The 19,466-nt window shown below is 37.3% G+C and overlaps 1 long non-coding RNA gene across 1 annotated transcript; it reads right to left on the reverse strand.

The window, feature by feature from the left end:
• Nucleotides 1-3,831: 3,831 nt before the first annotated feature.
• LOC136241393 (uncharacterized) lies at nucleotides 3,832-19,216 on the reverse strand. The gene is made up of 6 exons (XR_010694278.1): nucleotides 19,156-19,216; nucleotides 18,868-19,002; nucleotides 8,603-8,906; nucleotides 7,815-7,938; nucleotides 6,945-7,756; nucleotides 3,832-3,988 (listed from the first exon to the last, which is right to left on the reverse strand). It is a non-coding gene; the product is annotated as an uncharacterized lncRNA (long non-coding RNA).
• Nucleotides 19,217-19,466: the final 250 nt, after the last annotated feature.

Below are 19,466 nucleotides of genomic sequence, written 5' to 3' on the forward strand. Positions count from 1 at the left end.
TGGTAAGCTGCAAGCTTCAATCTGAGAAAGCATTCCGTTCCGCAGTTTAGTCCATCATTCCGTTCCGTTCCGTTCCGTAGAATAGTCCCCACCCATCATAAATCCGTAAAGAATCCATATGCATGCATGCTGCAAGGTAGTTAGCTATATGAAACTCAAATCGTCGTTGCACTGCATATGCTATCAAGTCTGTGCAGGTAGGTGGCTCAGTGACCGGTACATCAAGTTAGCTCGTCAATGGGTTGTGGTTCGTCTAGAAACAGAGTGGCTCCGAGTACTCACAATGAAGGAGAACGTAGATCTAATAGGGCAGCCGGAACTGGTATGACAAATCAATCAAATATCCATCAAGAAGAATCATCTAGATCCAAGGAGGACACTCCAACGGATGAACGCCTTCCACTAAGGGATCACGAGTCAGTTCGTTCGTCAAGACTATCGCAGAATTCTAATAGCGGAAAAACGACTTCTGGACAAGAATCATCTAGACCCAAGGAGCCAACCCCAACTGACATGACCGATGAACGGCTTCCACTGGTAGGGGATCACGAGTCAGGTCACTCGCCACCTAGATCAAGACTATCGCAGCATTCTCAGAATAGCCGCGGGAAAACGACGCCTGTAGAGCTCATAGTGTTACCCAGTGACCCACCAGCTCCATCTCGACTGACCAGAGAAAGGGTTGTAGGTCAGTTGAACAGAATAGCCAGGTCTTTGAGTCCATCTGATTATAAGCATACACTGAAGTCACTGAATGATATTTACAGAAAGGTAGTTCAAAATGCCAAGGACAAACGTTATTACCAAATAAAATTGACTGATGAGACATTCAGCAATACGGTGTGCAGGCATCCAGCATGTCAGGAATTGATGAAGATAAGCGGGTGGGTGGTGAAAAATGACCATGTAAGACTAAAAGATGATTCACATGTCCACATTGTATCGCAATTACTAGAAAGAAGAGCTTCAGAAAAGTTTCCACTTGCCCAGGCTACTCACCAAGTTTCCCTTGCACGCCACTTTTCAAATGAAGTGGAAACTGACTCTAGTGATGACGACGACGTCGATGCTAGTACAAGTACAATGTATGTTCTTTCAAAACAAGTATCTAACAAAGCTTGTCTTGCAATTTTCTCTGGTTTAGGTTTTCGGCTTGTAGATATTCTAAACCAATACGATGCCTCTGTTGTTAAGAACATGTATTTACATGGACGCGTACCCCTTATTTCTGTAGCTTACATAACCAGACAAATTGGGATTGCACGTATATTAGTTAGGGAATACTCTGTTGATCCTAATACTCTAGATGCAGATGGTGATCCATGCTTTATTGGATTATTCAGAATGTGTGATCCCTCTGATGTTTGTCAAAATTTGATCATTGACTTTGTCAAGGAATTTAAACTCAATATTGGTCTCCGCGATGGGTTTGGTTCATTTATTCATCATGTCGTTCTACACCAGCTTTTCAAGGTACTAAAATATTTGGTGGACAATTGCGACGTTGATATTAACCAAGCCATCACCATATCTCCATTTAAAGGTGGCACTGTCTTGCACTTAGCATATAGCCTGAATGAATGGGCATTGCAAAATATTTGATAGAACATGGAGCTGACCAAAATAAAATTGACATTAATGGGAAGAAACCACATGAATATTCTGAAAATGAAACAAATGCATTTTCCTTGATATCCAATTACTTCCTTAAAAAGAGCAGAATATACAAAGATCTTTTTGGTAAAGAAAGTCAATATTATCACGAGTTACTGGGGAAAGGAATTGATCAAGTTGAAGCAATTGATTTGACTTATGAAAGATATCCGGAATTAAAGGGTGAAGAAGCCAGTGTAGCTGAATTAAAGGATGAAGAAGTCAGAGTAGACACCACTCCTACTCCAGCAAAAAACCTGGATGCCATGCCAACCATGAATAAGCTTATTCATTATGTCAGTGAGATGGCATCGCATTTTTATACAATTGGGTTGGAGCTTGATATCCCAAATAGTAAACTGAAGCTTATTAAAAAAGATACACCTGACACTAAGGAGCAGTGTCGAGAGATGTTAGAACTGTGGCTTGAAATTGATCCCTCAGCCAGCTGGGAAAAACTATGCAATGCTCTTGAAGAATCAGAGGCGAAATTGCTCAATCTTGCTAAACAGATTAGAACTGATTTAGAGAAGTCATGAAGTTACACTTGACTTCTTTTGCATTCTTCATTAATATAATATAACCATTGTATCTGCTTGCAATTACTTGTTTTGTTGTTTTAATGGAGAAAAGTAAAACAGAGCTTGTGCTATACCTTTATAACTATCTGCATAGAAATATAGATTTTATTTGTAAACAATGAAATGGTGCACATTTTGCAGCTATATGCTAATTAGCCAAGGGTCACTCATGTATGTTGATAGAATCCCACAAATGAAAGAGAAAGTTAGTTTCAGTATTTTGATATGGTGCAGAATGTTTGAGTTTCAGTGTCAAGCAATCTGCCACACAGACACCATGCAGTAACTGACAGTATAATGTTTTCTGTATGCAGTACAGCATATGGCATAGCTTTTAAACACTTGAATCATTGATTGTCCTTATACTTTGTTGTAATATGTTGCACAGTAAAAACAAACTAGCTATAGTGAAGGTCACTATTAATTTCTGCCACAATATATACTCACTATTTTTGTGTAGTGATGTTCACTACTTTTGTAGTGACCTTCACTACACAAAATAGTGAGTATTGTGGCAGACATTAGTAGTGACGTTCACTAGTTTGTTTTTACTGTGCAATATTAGTGAACTTATGAATATGGAATTTGAATTAATTTGCACTAAATTAGGTCTACAAACTTTGCTATAGGGCTGCTGCTCACCAGCCACAGGCAGCATTGGTATGTGATATACCAAAATATAACATGGACATTCATACATGAGTTGGATCATGTTGTTCAAAGAATGTACATAGCTGGCCTGTTAGCAACCTACAAAGCAATAAACCAAACAACTCAAAATTGTGGGGTCAAGATACTAGAATAGCCACCGAAGGGTAAAAAAGTGCATGAAAATGTCGTTATTATGGTTTGAACCAGGGACCTCCACATTGAGCAAATCTGTAGTTCACTTTTCTAATCACCAAAAGGGTCTATGTGCACACCCAAATATCAAGTTATCCCCATAAGCCGTTTACCTTGTAGCCATGACAGAAGTTCAATCTTTTTACACAAATAAAAGATTCATAGCACTGTGGACACTTATCAGATTCTTGTAAACATAGTACGGTGTATGCTCTTTATCTGTACCAGATTTCAAGGTACTTGAATTAGTAAATACAGTAGACCCTCGGTTATCCTACCCTCATTTATCCATACCCTTGTTTATCCGAAATTGAAATGACTGTTGTATTAAAGTATTTTGAGTACAGTGTATGTTCTATTAGAGTATTTGAACAGAGTCCTGTATATAAATGTATGAGCTTCAGTTATCTGAACTATTCACTTATCTGAACACTTTTACCATTGCCTGAGACACATTGGAGTGTGGATAATCAAGAGCCTACTGTATACGTTTGTGTTTTATAACAAGTTTTGTCAAGTGTGTGAAAAGAATAATATAATCTATAGGCCCTGTAGACCCCTTAACTTAAGGAAACAAGCAAAGAAAAACTCAAAACTTTAGCCACTCATAAATGACTGGAATGAAATTTAAAATATTATACCATGCATGCTGTAGAAAAGGTGTGTAGAAATTAGATGACAACTAACTCACTTTAAGTAAGTAAAGTTGTGAAAGATAAGTGAGTAATTGTTGAAATTGGATGGATGGCTATTCAGTAATTTTTCAAACATACTAAATGAATATATCAACAGATCATGCCTGCAAATTACACAACTACACTCTATATACAGATAAATGTTAAACCTAATAGTGTCTTGCTAAGTTGTAAATTACTATTGCTCTGCTGCTGGTTCTGAATCTATTTCAGCTGCTACAGAGATAAAAATACAAACAATGATAAATTGTACACCGGCAAGCTGTGTTGTCAGACATGTGAATTACGGACAGTGTCAAGGGTATGGTAATGTGTGAAGGAGTGAATATCAAACAGTACGGTAGTACTGCTTAAGAGGGATCCCCCAAAAAACTGATGGGTGCCTCCTAAAATGCCGCTATTAATATCATACTAGAACCATTTTACGTGATGAAAATCACCTTTATGGAATAATATTAGTCACAAATACAATATTAAAAACAAGAAAACACTTCCAGGCAGCCGGGTATAGAATTTTTAAAATAATAAATCACTTAAACTCGAATTTTCGTCTGCCTACCTGCCTGCCTGCCTGACCACAGTTGCAAGGCTGGAGAGGCCAAACAAAGCAGCCCACAGCCACCATTCACCATTTTATGCCACAATAACAAACTCACCAGTGGGATGTACTTTTTGGGGTTCCGACAAGTGTGTGCCCTCTGCACCTTGTCTTTCCTTTTAGTCTTCAATCAGGCTCCCCCCTCCTTTTTAAAAACCAGGCTGGTATTCATCATTCTTCATCCAATGAAACCACATTGAAGCATTAATTTTTCTTATCAACACTTTCTTTGAGCAGATGCCGCAAACTTATTTAAGCACTTATTTTTATGCTCAGTAGACACCTTTAGCTTCATGATAGGTTCAATACCACACCATGACCTTGGTTGATTAATCATAACAATTGAACACCGAGACTGCACTTCTTAACAGTGATAAGTGATAAAAGGAAAGTAGTTAAACAAGAGACGAATGATGGTATCACAGAATAGCTTAGTGGGAAAATCCCTACTTTGGTATGTCCCACCAAGCTACGATATGTATGCTGTATTACCATCATTCATCTCTAGTTTCACTACTTTTTATTACTTGGATCCCTACTTCATTTTAAAAAAATTAATAATATTTAATATACTAGTGTATCACTAGAACACTATTTACAGTACTTTAAGCAGTCACCTCTATAACACACGTATAACAGCCAGCTTTTGGAGTCCCAAACAGTACTTTGTTATACAAAAATCCTCTCACAAAGCGGTTAGCAACAGCCACATAATGGTGAGTATACTAATTACACTACTTTATACTTTTATAATGGTTTATACTCACAGTTGTGTTCTGTATAGATAAGCTTATAGCCACTCCATGGTTTTGTCTCTCGGTGATTATTGTAATATGTACGTGATACTCATGTTGAGTTTGTACATTACTGATACTGATGAAAGGTTGGATGGAAAGCTATCCAAGCTTCTTCTGCAGAGCACTAACATGATCAAATTTCCTCAATCCATGCAGCATGATTGAACATATTCTCTAATCTAGACAGCAAATCATGACTCAAGGATGGCCCCCAAAGCAGACACATATAGGTGGGACAGTACAAGAAACTGTACGATAAGTATCAGAGCAGATTTCTCTGATGGCAACTAATTAAATGTAAGTAATATGCCATTTTCTTATGAAGGGATGATATGTGATCATGACAAGTCCAACAAAGGTCATTATCAATTACAACTCCCAAGTACTTCTGAGTAACAACTTTCATTAGTGGAGAGCCATCTAGCAAAACTGGTGGAACTTTGAGAGATTTCTGAGACCGATCGTGCATTAAACCACATTACATTTGATTTCTTAATGTTGAAACTCATTCGACTTTCACTGACCCACGAACAGAGCATTTAAGATATGGAGGAGTGGTCATCTCCACAACAAACTAACAGCAATTAATTAAACTATAAGACCCCATGCTTCACCTGCAAAGGCATGTCAATCAAAAACAAAAGGGGTCGCAATGGAGGATGCCCGTGCACATATTGTATATGTGATAAATTATAGTAGTGTAAATTTTTGCAGGGTAGAAAATTTGTATACAATTTTTTTACAATAGCAGTAGAATAGGAGTGCAAATAATCCCAAATCACAGTTAAATAATGACTCAGATATTAGAACCATGAAAGCCATTAAGTGAGACCTCAAGACACATGGCAATGTGTCATGCAACCAAGAACACACTGTAACTGTTGTCACACATATGATGCTCTATGGTATATTCTCCATATCACATCGTTTTTGTAATAGAGTAGCCTGCCAGGTAGGGCAGACTGCTAAAGGCAAAAAAGCCCATCAGGGGCAGGGCAGGGTTCATTTTAATTATAGCTATTTTAAGTAAATATGAATAAAATCACCCTAATAAATCATTTCACAGTTAAATCTTACCACTCTAAGTTCATAAAGAAATATTTGATGCATTATCGAAGCAGAAGTAATAATAGCTGATAATTATTTTAGAGGAGCTTAACACGTTCAACGCTTTGGAGTAGCAATTTTATGATGGAGAGAAGTAGTTTACATAGTTTGATCACTAGAAGTTACTATCTTTTAGTAATACACTTTGTTTTCAGTAGACTTAAATTTCCCTTACTGGTTTAATTATTTTCTTGATTTAAAAAAGCTGACTGGTTTCTGGAAACTGGCGAAACCCCCTTAGAACTGCACCTGCTTAAAATAAATTTAACATACATAAGCCATTCAAATTAGCAAACAATCATAGTAGTGCTACATAATGATGAGCAACAAATCAGTTTGTGGATGGTGGTCGGAGCAAGAGGAGCCACAGATGCTCTTTCACCTTTAATTTCACAACTTTTTTCATCCAGGCTTTTAAAAGCCACACCCTTTTTATATGGCTTGGCTGCTTTGCATGGATAGAAGTTACATGGCCACGCAGAACCACAGAACTGGATAGATGTGCATTACCAAAGCATGAAGGGTAATCATTGTATAGGCGATCACTCATATTTCAATGGAACGTTTCGTTGTGTACAATTACTTGACTTCTATTGATATTTATTCTTGATTGATTCACAGTCTTAGATACAGAAGCTACACCAGTGTATCACATATGACAATATCTTACCAAACAAATGATCGGCCTTGTTCATCATACAACACAAATATTGAGCTGCATTTGTTGCTGCCTGAGGTTGCCAATCATCATTTTTATTGCTATCAGCAAGATTGCATACTCCTTTTACTACCAGATATTCTACCACAGTTTTACCATCACAAGCTGTTGTGCAACACCTGCACCCTCCATTTCAAAGGCTATCGCTTCAGTAGACAACTCTGACACCAACTTTTCTTGTGTTCCCTCATCTGCAATTAGCCATGGTCCACTCATCACCACTCCTAGCTTCACTGTGACACCACTGCAGGCAGTTAGCATGTCAGCTTTGCTTATGCAATCATAAAATTTCTTTCCAGCACATATATGCTTAGGTGAACAATTAATGAATTTGCCTCCTGCTTTTATCTTTAAATTACGGTACCCACAAGTCTCCTTGGACACCACCTCATCACCTAATGACACCTTGCTTTTCCTTCCTCCACAAACTCCAACTAGGAAGATATACTTTATTTGTGGAAAATCACACAGAGCCTTTCTGGTTGCATATCAGGAGCCACCAAAACTACTTGTGCCCATGGATGTCTGTACTATTGTAACTCTTACTTTTCCATATTTTCCAACAAAATAAAAGCTGTCGCAGTCACACATACTATCATTTACAATATACTTCACTGCACCATCTTGCAACTGCAACATGGCAGCAAAGAACTCATTATTGTTGACAGTCTGTATTAAAACCCACAGCTTAGGATCTTTCAGCTCCTCATTTTTCATACTGAGTGTGACTTAAGCATTTTTCAAATAATCATCCCTCAGTTTTTCTATAAACAAAATATCTTTATTCTGATAATGTCCACATGTATACAGTACATCACTGACCTTCACCAAGAGCTACGGCTTCTACTATTTCATTTACAGCTTCATCTGTTATCTGTTGTTTGTCCAGGTGAAATATCAAGCTCTGATGATGCATCTACTGAACTATGAGATCCGCTGCTGCCAGCTAAACAACATGCATGATTATAATAATATGATATTATGTGATTACACTGAAGATATATAGTGTTTTATATATCAGCTAAGTAAGGTAAAAAACTTGACAGTTGAAAACCCAATAAAGAGTGTACCAATGGCCATAGCTTTAAGATAAGCAGATATTTCACTTGCTCACAAGAAATGTTGATAAACACAATGTATAGCTTTTATTTTGTGTTCTTTTTCCAGATTTAATTTAAATGTCTACTACCTTTATTATTGTAATGTGTGATTCATAAATAAAATATATGCGGCAAATGCTGTGCAGTCATATTAATATCATGTAAAAATCTAGTGAGCTTGGCAAGTGATGTGGAGTGCTTATCCCAAAATCACTACGCAAGTATTCAAACAGTAGAAGTTGAGCTGTTGCAAAACTAATGTACTGTAATCTTGTGGTATTTATATAGTATACAGTTACTGTCAATATAGTGGAGCAAATAAATGATGGTACACTGCAGTATAAATACATGCAGCATTATATGGTCGAATGCCAATGATAATGCGTCAAAGAAATTTGCTTTTTTCTTATACATATTGCAGTATACTTAAATGCAATGATTACTTCAATTTTCTTTTAGGGGATAACAATTATACTAACAACAGAGTAGCACATATAGCATGCTCATTACCACTGTGATCAGTTACTCCAGCTTTGAGTTTTTTAGCCAGTTCTCCGTGAGCGAGCAGTGGATTTATTAAAGCAATCTATGAGTATCTTCCACCAGTCTGATGTCTTTCTAGGTAGTGTAGTTACAATAAAGCTGATTCCGTCAGATGGAGTCAGGTTGGGAAGAATTAGCTTCTCATGCTCGCTTTGTGATATCAGATCACGACTGAGTAAGTGTGGGAGTATAAAATCTGGGTTCAGTGACTTGTGCAAATCAGGTGTGCATTGTTTGAAGATGATGTGATGTAGATCGCTTGTATCCAGCCCTAACATGAAGAACAATGCACTTAGTATCAGTTAAATTATGTAGTTAACCCATGTATATGCAAATATATCAAAGTAGGTGCAACAATTGAGACAGCAGCCCCAAACAATTTTTAAAAAGATTCTTAATTACACTTCATTTAATAGGGGGGGAGATTTTAGCAATTTTTGCAATTAATGTTTTATTCATGAATTGTTGCTAACTAGTTATCAGTAAGAAATCAGTCTGCTTTCTTGATGCTAGTTCAGTAGAAGGCCAGATGAGCTTGATGAGTTATAAAAATCAATTTGTCTATATAACTTTGAATCATACACCAGCTTGGCTGTTTTGGTAACTCATAATCAAGCCCACAAATGCCTTCAGGGCAACCCCCAATGGCGACTTCCTGACTGACTATCAGCCAAGCATAACTCGACTATAGTTAAAGCTATGGAGTATAGTCTTGATGTCTTCACTGTTCAACGCTGCTTTGGTCCTAGATGTTTCTTTTTGCCAACTGCGGCAGCTAAAATGCAAACATCATTTGCCTTCCTTTGTATCCCACTTCTTTCTCCGCTACTACATAGCTAGGTGTCGATTTGCAATCATGTGCCATGGTTTCTATCATGATAATCGTTCCTGATTCTGTAGTGGCTGGATTGATTGCAGAGGTGCTTCTTACATTGTTCTTTGCTTGTAGTACTGTATAACGGGTGGAACATAGCAAAAAATGAAACCAAATGGCCAATTCACTTTCAATAATTAATAATTGGGGCATACACTCCAACACAAAAATGTCCTGCTGCCATTTTTTTTTAATGTGGTATGCACGGGTTTACCAGTCATATATAATTATAAAGGTAAACAAACAAGTGCAAGGAAAAATCTGGAATTTTAAATATAGGGATCATAACAATAAATACTAGTTTAAGTACCACTGTGAGTGCAATATGGAAAAAAAAATAGCATGAGGGTATGGTCTGAAGCTGAATACAACACTCATCTTTGCCTTGTGCTGTGTTAGTGCCCTTGTGCTATTTTTTCATATTGCACAAACATGGCAGTGCTTTAACTGGTTTAAGGTGCTTTCTGATCATCTTTGTTTGGAGTGTTCATTTTGTAGACTCAAACCACATTGGTTTTCAGCCATCAGACAATTGGCAAGTGTCTATATGGTACCAGTTTTGTCATAAAACAAACAAATAGCATCATTTTAGCTACTTCTGGTGATTTAAAATGTTACGTACGTGATCAACAGTGCTGTACTTTCCTCTCAGTGCCGTTGGAAATAATAGTGCTCTTATTCGTTTGATCTTTGCCCATGCAAGTGCTTCATATCGATATACTAGTGGAGATTTAATCCTGGTCTATACAAATGATTGAAGTAGGGACTAAGCATATCTTCAGTTGTAGGTGACCTCCCTTGTTTCACTACTTTTTATTTCTATGATTCCTAATCTTGTACTTGTACTCAGTGGTGGTTCTAGACCTGACCTACAGGGGGGCCAAGTAGAGCACACATGACTATTGTTGTATGATAAAATAGAATTTCTGGGGGTGCAACCCCCAGAAGCTACAGGATTTTTGCAATTTGAAGGCTTGAAAAACAGCCTAAAATTTACGCTAAAAACATGAAAATACTAAAAATAGCAATGCCACTTTATACTGCAACTTTTCCCCAAGATTTTTCAAACCTTATTTTTCAGCAGGGGGGCTGCAGCCCTCCTTAGAATTGCCTATACTTTTATTAGATACATGGTGTCTAATCTCATATGGCCATACCACTTTTTCTCGGTTAGGGCTCACTATATCAGAAATTATTAGTGCATAATCTGAAAAGGGGCTGGACTGGCAGCTAACTGGTTCAGGGTTGGCCAGTCATGTTGCATAATGAGTGCACTAGTTTATAGCCTAATATAATTATTATTGCCTAGCTACTAACTTCAGATACTTCATGCATCATAACAAGTTGAAACAACTATTCCAGCCAACTGAAGCAATCATTGCAGCAGCTTAACAACCATACTTCTTGCTTTTATATGGCCCATGAAGGTGAAGACCTGTTAATAGTTATTCTATTGTGGCCAGATTGAGGTGTGAAGAATCAGTGGACTAAATCCAAATCTCTTTTCATAGTAGACGCTTACAATAAAATAGCTAGTGCTAGGTATTGTGTGAGGCACGGAGATAAAAGAAGTAGTCTGACCTAGAGTCTGGCCATGTATAACTAGACACTATGACTTGCAGATGTATAAACATGATGAAGCATATAAAATTCTAAGAAACATTGGGTTTCTGGATCCTTTGGTCCACAACCATTATGATAATTGATTAAGATAATTTGTGACTGAATTTTGGGAAAATGATCCAAGTTGCACATTAGAAGTTTTGAGACAAACGGTTTTAAAGAATTCAAGTTAGTAAAACTTGCCAAGGATAGTAAACATACATATAAAATTTACACAAGAGATGCATCAATCTTACTTTTCAGATCACGTCCAATACTTGTAGCTGCTTGCAGAGTTTCCTACCAAATAAGATAGAAAATCTGAGCAGTTGGATGAGCGAAGTAGTTTCATGAGTGCTCACAAAGGGTGACTAGTGGGGTGTGCAAGAGATAGTCTTCAAAATGGATGCAGACCATGATTGAAGTCCAGACAAGAGATTACAGGGCTGTACTAGTTTCTTAGTGGAGAAAATACATGTAGGGCCAACCAGAATTAGATAATGTCAGGCCTAGTTGGCTGGTACAAACACAGGTAAGATGACTGGTATAACATGATGAAAAGTATAACACAAGGTAGAGAAATAAAGTAAAATATGTCTAAATATGGCAGTATATTAGTTTTAGGGAGGTCGCAAGAAAACAACGACAACTAAAGTTTTTTTTTTTTTTTTTTTTAAATTATGTAATACACAAATCCATTGAGAGGTGTTGCATAATCATTGTGAAACCAACTCTACACGTAAATAACTCACAGTAGTGGCCGTGCTTCTTTTAATTGGGCGTGCGCTTCATAGTTTCTTGGCCGCGCACCTCACTACTGTGAGTCTTGATTCTTTGATAGTATTAGAGGATACTGTCTCACCTATATATCAAATCATTATTTTCTTGGTTGAGAGCTCTGACTCTTGATATTCAAATGACATCAATTATGATTTTAATAATCTTATTTTGATAAAAGTAGTGGAAGTGATTGTAAATACATTAGGAAAATATTCAATTACAAATACAAATACATCCATGCAGTTTCTAAACTACAAATACAATTACTCAAAATTTGTATTTAATGCAATTAAATACAAAATTTGTCTGGCATGTGTAAGAAGGATATTGTGCTGAATCCCAGCCAGAGAGAATGCTACTTGGAAAGTAAAAAATATTAGGACTGTTTAATAGACCGTTATAGAAATCAGGACACATGATAGTGTGTTGTGCTGCCAAATACAACTAGTGTGGATGTGTGATAGACAAGTGTGTATTTTACAGGAGCCAAGAAAATGCTGTTTTCAAGCATTCGTAGCTCAATAGCGCCTGAACGAACATTAACCAGTTTGCTGCAGAAACTCCCTCAGAGTAGGGCACCTCTTATTCCAAATTTGAGTTGAATCTTCCCAGCCATCACTGAGATACGTGCCTTCAAAGTTTGTTTTTTTCTTTGTGTTTTTCTTCATCTTCTGTTTCTTCTTTTTTCTTGTAACTCACGCATGTTGTAGTCGATTGATTTTAAATTTGGAGGGCAATAAGAGCATAATGTAGCACGTTTACAGCCCAGTTTTCATACAGATGGAATTAAGAATAACAGAATTATGTACTATTTTGAAAATTACAATGTTGTCACACCTACAGGGTAATCCGCTTGACGGAATCGGTCTGTGCATGAAGTTACTATCATGGTGCAAACCTTTTGTGGTTGAAAGTACTGAGTTTATTAGCTAAGGAGATATAAAGCAAAATCAAACATGTGAAAAACGTGGTTGAGATACTCTAATAGAACAGTTACTGAGATGTACTACAAGTGCAATTAGATGCTATAGACCAGTTTCGTTTCGTTTCCAGTTTCTATTCCGGCAATTATAACTTGCCAAGTTGTTCTGACACCCTGAGCTTTTTCAGGGTGATAATGAAACACCTGGTTAACTTTCATCATGCCACGTCATGTTGTGGGTTGTTAGCGAATTCCTTTCTGTGTTGATGTACTATGGTGGCTGGTTCTGCGAAACTTCCGTGGCATTTCCATGTCACTTCCGTGCTATGTCCACAACTTCCATAAAAATTCCATATTATATCCACGATATTTCCACACAATTTCCAAGTTCCGTGCAATTTCTATACCATTTCCTAGTTCCATGCCACACTTCCACACTATTTCCATAGGATTTCCAAGTTCCATGCTATGCTTCCAAACTATTTCCCAGCATAAAATTTCCAAGTTCCATGCCACACTTCCTAACTATTTCCACGCTACGTCTTGTGTTTTATTGATTGTGGGTAGCATTCTACATTGGTGCAGATCGCCACAGCCTGTTCAGATGGTGGCAGAGGGTAGCTCATGTCAATAAATTCCTTGTATGGCTTAATGAAGATGAAGGATAGTCATCCCATTGAACGTGCATAACTCTGCAGCAGTAAGTTATAGTATATAGCATAGATAAATAATCAAGTCTGTTTTGATTTGGGACACCAGCTATAACTCCACCTGCCTAGCTGGGTGACTGAGTGTATCAGTCAAACTGAAAGAGTGTATGGCTGGTTGTGGTAGTGTACGTGTGTGTGTGTGTGTGTGTGTGTGTGTGTGTGTGTGTGTGTGTGTGTGTGTGTGTGTGTGTGTTAGGTCGGGGTAGGCAAACTTGACTACTTGTCTCTAATCCACAAATTTGGGATTTTCATGCATGCTTGAGGGAGGTTATTAAATGAGAAAGGCCATTTTTGTCATCTATGTAATTCGGTGTTGTTTGTGTGTGGTGTTATGTTTGCTATTGTCTTGCTTTGTGTTTATATATGCATGTATGTTTAGTTTGTTGTTGTAGTTGTTTTGTATCACTCCAACAAGGAGGAACGGCATCGTACCAATTGTTGTGAGTATAAAATAATAAATCAAATCAAATGAAAGCCTAATATGTATAGCTATTTACTTTCTATGTTGAGTTGCAGGTGATGTTTCTTTGTTGTAAAAGATAGCCAGCTGTAGCCAGTCTTCTCAGCATCAAAATTCATGTGCGCATGATTCAAGAGTATATAATAGAAACCAAGAGTATTGAATGGGTGCGTTACCCCATGATTAATGATTGTGTAAAGTAACATGGATATTTTAGTAATTGCTTGTTTTCATTGCCATTAAGGGTTGCTGTGATTAGCCCATAAACCAGGTAAAAACACGATAGTGCCAAAGGGAATTTGCTAATGTTAAAGTTCTAGCACTGGAGGCTTGGCAACACGCTTGTTTGTGCAACTGTTGTTTTAGCGAGCTGGAGTTATCTTGGGTCCTACCTACATTTCTTTGTACAATAACTGTTGAATACTTGGTTAAATATCATGGAAAACTGGCGAAGACCCGTTGCCATGTACGAATTTCATAATAATTTTGCGTAAGCAAACAATTACTGAAATATCCGTGTTACTTTATGCAATCATTAATCACGGGTTAATACACCGTTCGACACTCTTGGTTTCTATTATATACTCTTGGTAATAGCCACAATAATAAAATTTGAGATGGTAGGGTTTAAGAAAGATGTGGGTGAGGATAAGGAACAAGTAACCACATTTGTCTGGCTTTATAATTTGTGTGTGTGTGCGTGTGCGTGCGTGCGTGCGTATATGTGTGATGTGTGTATCCCTACTTTTACTAATAGTATCATTTTAGTGCAGATTTGGCCATTTAGGCACACACTGATATAATCCTGACATAAGTGTAAGTGCATAAGAATATGTTGACTTAATAGGTGACTACTGCTATGATATTTTTTATAAATCCTTGCCTGACCTGTGCAAATGGGTATCATGGAAAATTATTAAGTACTCTTACAGAACAATCAGTAACATAGAGAATATTTGTTCATTAGAGTATTGTAAGCTATAATTTTCCAATGGAACTTTGTTCTTAACAATTTCTAAAAAGTTACTACCATGCAGATTTTCCCATGGAACAAAATACATATTCTATACCAAATGTGTTGTCCATGCATGCAGTCTGATCTGCAATTTAACGGTCATGCAAAGACATACAATGTAACCAATGTATACCTACTACTGAAATCTTAATTTCTATGCTGAGACGACTTTGCTGATATCCTGCATATATCTCAAAATGTGAATATTTCTTGAAGAAGACAGATACTTAGAATATACAATAGCTCCTTCAACAGTATTCAGTACATATAGTACTTTTCACTTTTGCTCTAACATTCTGGCTTTATCATGTTTAGGATAAGTAGAAATCTAGGAAACAGCAGCAGGATGGAACTGAAATGGAATAACCAATGGAAAACTCCTGTCATCGTGTCAATATATATAGTTTAGATTTTACATGCACAGTGCTTCTTTGCTGTATCCTGGTGCTAAAATGACCTCCAGAGCACCCTAATAGAGCAGTTGCAGCACATTGAAAGAAATACTCTAATACAGTACAGTCAAAATGCTTTTTTAATATGTACCCCACCAGGGAATGTACCTGATATGGACTATAGTAGTTCACGTTGAGCTGAATCCTGAAAAACAGCTAAAAATTAAAAGTGGATTTTTTCTCAACAGAGTTAACATTTCAGCCAACCAGATGATTATTGGTAACAGCAAAGGTGTCAACGACAGACACGTACGGTTTGGCTCCATTACAAGTTCGGAAAAGGGCTATAATGGACACTGTACTTATATGGCTTCCCCATAGGAAATGTATTGCGAAAATTTTGATTGGCCATAAATATTATGTCAAACATTTGAGCAACAAGATTTTGAAATATTTTTAGCGGGTCAAGCAGTACTACAAATGAGTCAAGATCATGTGTAATTGCATCCATGAGTTGTTAAATGTTTTTGAGGATTCAACTCAACGTGAACATATACTATATATACAGCTGACAAAGAATTGGTGTACAGGCTAGCTGAGTTGTCAACACTGAAAGCTAGCTAATCCCTTGAAACCATAACGAATTCAACTGTTTAAAATGAAAAAGGTTATAAGTTCACTGACAGTGCCTGTATCTGTAGTCTCAGGATACAAGTAATGGGGTAAGTGACAGCTGCAGCATTCTTTGTCAAGCTGAAGATCCAACAGTCATGGAGCTACTGCAAGTATACTGCCGCATACCCCATCATGTGACTTCTTATCCTGAAGTTACATTCTAAAGTCTATCCCTTATGAAACCTGCTATGACCACTACCATAGTGCTGATACCAGCCTTATCTAACATTTTGTTTATGCACTATATTATTTTAATATTGTTTTGTGTACATATAAACCATTCTACCACATGAATGCATTTTGCATTAGCTACATTTGAATGGTAAAGATCACAAAAATCTAATTTAGAGTTTGACTGCTATTTGCGGATCAGATTGCATATGCAGGCATGTAAAGCTTAAAGTGACTTATGCATGCTTCACAGGGATATCAGGCTATACTTTATACAATGCGGAGGAAAGCATGTATGGGGAGTAGTACAATGTGCTGTAAGGAAGTTGACGAATTCAATAAAGTGCTGCTTCTAGTAATTCCATATGTCACACTGGAAGGAGTTTTGTTACCAGTTGACATATAATCCCTGTGACACTGAAGCCAACAGAGGGTGTTCCAAGCATTTAGTAACACCCTCATGCAGTTATGATGAAGAGCAACTCATCCAATAATTTTTTTTTAATTATTATGTTTGTACATGCAATGTTTCAGTACTTGTATGGTTTTCTGATTGAGATGCATGGAAAATTTAACTGTATAATCTTCTGATACCATAACTATAACTTCTGCAGTAATGTTACTATCATAGCAGGGGTGTAGTAAACTTTTCTTTTGGCTCTGATTGTGCAAGATTCTGAGGCCTCTAGAAGGAAGGGACAACCAATTGTATAGCTTGGAGTAGCTAACATTTAAAACACTATAAGCACGAACTTCTCAGGGGTATGAAAATTTAGAGATGTAAAATAGTTTTAGAAGGACATTAAAATCAATTAGACTCTATTTAGGCTGTTTTGGGTGGGTAATAAATTTCATATACTCCACCTTGTTTTCTAATATAGCACAATATAACATATGCTCAAAATCGGGTTTATCCAATCGCTATGCTTTATTCACGTGGAGTGATTTAACGAGCGCGATTATTTACTCACGTGAGGACTCATAGTTGCCGTGGCGCTAGTATTATCGTAAGAAAACCAGCCGCTTTTTCCGAGCCTACAGTAGAAACAGCCGTGGATGAGGTAAGTAATCTGAGTGTAATGTGAAATAGAGTCTAAAGCAGTTATACGGGCACAATGTGGAGTCTGAAATTTATAACCTTAGTAGCGCCCTCGCTTCGCTCGTGCGCTACAGCCCGGGCCTTCAGGTTTATAAATTTCATAGACTCCACATTGTGCCCGTATAACTATTATTTATTTATTTATTTATTTAGACTCTATTTAGGCTGTTTTGGGTGGATAAACGATCTCATATATTCCACCTTGTTTTCTAATATACTCCACGCCTTCAGGCACAATATAACATATGCTCAAAATCTAGGTTTATCCATTCGCTATGCATTGTTCACGTGCAGTGATTTAACGAGCGCAATTATTTTGTCATGTGAGGACACATAGTTGCCATGGCACTAGTATTACTGCAAGAAAACCAGCTGCTTTTGCCAAGCCTACAGCAGAAACAGCCGTGGATGAGGTAAGTAATCTGAGTGTAATGTGAAATAGAGTCTAAAGCAGTTATACGGGCACAATGTGGAGTCTATGAAATTTATAAACCCTCAATCAAATCAATTATTTATTTATTTATTAGAAGGAAAAGTAGCCTGTTATACTACATAATTGTCTGTCCAATGTGTATCCAGTTTGGCCTTGAAGTTGTTTAAGGAGCGTACTTCAATAAAATTTTGTGGTAAATTGTTCCATGCATTCACTACACAGTAAGAGAAAAAATTACTTCGTCAAGAGGAACGGTACTTGTAAAGTTTTAATTCATTCCTGATGATCATGTGAATAAATCATTGACATCAATGTCCGCTAAACCATGTGCACTAAACTGTTGAATATTATTGTTGTAGTGACTATTAATCTATGTTAGAATAGCTGACTTCTCTGTTAGAGTTATTGTAATGACCAGCTCTAACAATCATTATTTTAGTCAAGTCACTCATCTCTCCTTTTGGCATGCACAGCAATTGGTTTGTATCTGCAACTACACAGCATCGACTGCTATTAGCGTAGTCTATCTGCTGTTCAATCTGAATTAAAGGAGCTAGCTATAGCCATAGCTAAAAAGTAGTCCATTGGCATGGAAATAATATAGAAGTGTGGTAAGGAACTTGGAAATATTGTGGAAGTGTGGCATGGAACTTGGAAATCATAAAGAAATAGTGCAGAAGTGCAGCATGAAACTTGGAAATTGTATGGAAATGGCATGGAACTGAATTTGTGTGGAAATATCGTGAAATAATATGGAAATTTTATGGATTTTTTATGGAAGTTGGAAATAACGTGGACATAGCACGGAAATGCCATGGAAATTCCATGGAAGCCACCATAGTTGACAGTAAGTCACCAGCCTGCAATATGATGTGGCGTGATAAAAGTTAACCAGGTGTTTCATTATCACCCTGAAAAAGCTCAGGATGTCAGGACAACTTGGGTATTCGAATTGTACCAGACCCTCTCGCAGCTAGGTGCTTATAATTATCAATCAATAAGTACTGCGCAAAGAGTGGGTCTGGCCATTCGGGACTAGGAAATAGTACAAAGAAAGGAAGTGTCAAGGCCAGCACTGCACACACAATAATAACTATACCTTCATCAAGTTCAATGACATTTTCAACTTGTTGTGTACTGGTGACACCTAGTAGTGATTGTGGAGTTATGTCATGTCCACTTGCAGGTTGTAGATGTTGCAGTGGACTAGCAGATTCATATCCACCACAGAAAGCTGAAAAGTAGCACATGCAAGAAACATAAGAACACTTCATACACTCTACAACTTATAGTTGGTTTTGCATGTACACACACACAGACACGCACACACAGACATGCAGACATGCACACTACACACACGCACGCATGCACGCACACACAGATTAACCTTCAGGCACTACTTCAATTTGTGGTCCTCTGAAGGCAGCCAACTTTGTGTAGCAAAGAACTGGTTTTGCTGTAAAAGGTGAAGTAATCAGTGCAATACCCCTCAAACGTTCACGAGTATATAATCACTATCTCATTAGACAAATATATATCACCAATGTATATAATATAATGACAGGGATATAGTAATGGAATGGGATCAAGCTATCTGAGAAGACTATATACATACCAATCAAAGGTGATTCAGCTGCAAAGTAGGGACCTGGAATGCTTCCAAAGAAAAAATTGAATTCTTTATGATTAGAAATGGCA

Source organism: Dysidea avara, chromosome 12, assembly GCF_963678975.1.
Source record: "Dysidea avara chromosome 12, odDysAvar1.4, whole genome shotgun sequence".
Lineage (NCBI taxonomy): Eukaryota > Metazoa > Porifera > Demospongiae > Dictyoceratida > Dysideidae > Dysidea > Dysidea avara.